Source organism: Psammomys obesus, unplaced genomic scaffold, assembly GCF_907164565.1.
Source record: "Psammomys obesus unplaced genomic scaffold, mPsaObe1.curated_primary_1811, whole genome shotgun sequence".
Classification (NCBI taxonomy): Eukaryota; Metazoa; Chordata; class Mammalia; order Rodentia; family Muridae; genus Psammomys; species Psammomys obesus.
Window position 1 is genome coordinate 2,695,012 of NW_026587216.1, and position 806 is coordinate 2,695,817.

Consider the following 806-nt stretch of genomic DNA (forward strand, 5'->3'; position numbering starts at 1 on the left):
TTTTTCTTGGTTTGTGTGACTACTTACCAAAAAAATTAAAACCAATCTTAAGCTATACCAGATATGTAGATATTCAGCTTGAGAGACAAAATGGTTTTCTTAAGCCTTCTGTACTGGTTTTTGATCTGTAATAACTGTTAACAGTTCCTGAAGTGAGGATTCTCATTTAGTTTAGGAGGCAGTTACTGAATATCTGTTCTGGCTGTAGGCAGAGAGCTGAAATAGGATCAAACTTTAATACTTAACAGGCTGGTATCTGTGATCAGTTACTCATTTATAATTGTCATAATCCCATTGCCTCTGGTCATACCTTTCCTAAGCCTTCATCTCTTCAAGTGGAAGATCTTAGCTTAAATCCCAGCATTCTGAGTTCCCATTTTAATCTCCCAACCACACATGCTATCCAGAGTTACACACAGCAAGATAAAGAGTAAAAACCTTAAAAAACATTTTGCTTTCACTGCTTGGCTAGAACCACATCCCTCTACTGCCAAACGCCACAGTGCCTTCCCGTGAAAGGTCCATGCGGAGACAAGCACAGAAGTTCCATGAGTATCCTACAGCTAGGCACACTGGGAGAGCTGTACTGTTCTTCAGGCTTTGGGGGAGGGAGGAGCCTATGGAAGCAGGAAAGTCTTTAGTGACTTCTAGGAACATAATGGCTCAAAGGAGTTCCCAGTGTCCATTCCTAGTCACACTGTAGCATAAGCATGGGACTTAAGTGCTGTGGAGGAAATGGGGACGCAGTCAAGCCTCAGGGGGACAAGCTCCTAGGTGTCTGCAGGTAGAGAAACTGAGGCAGGCTC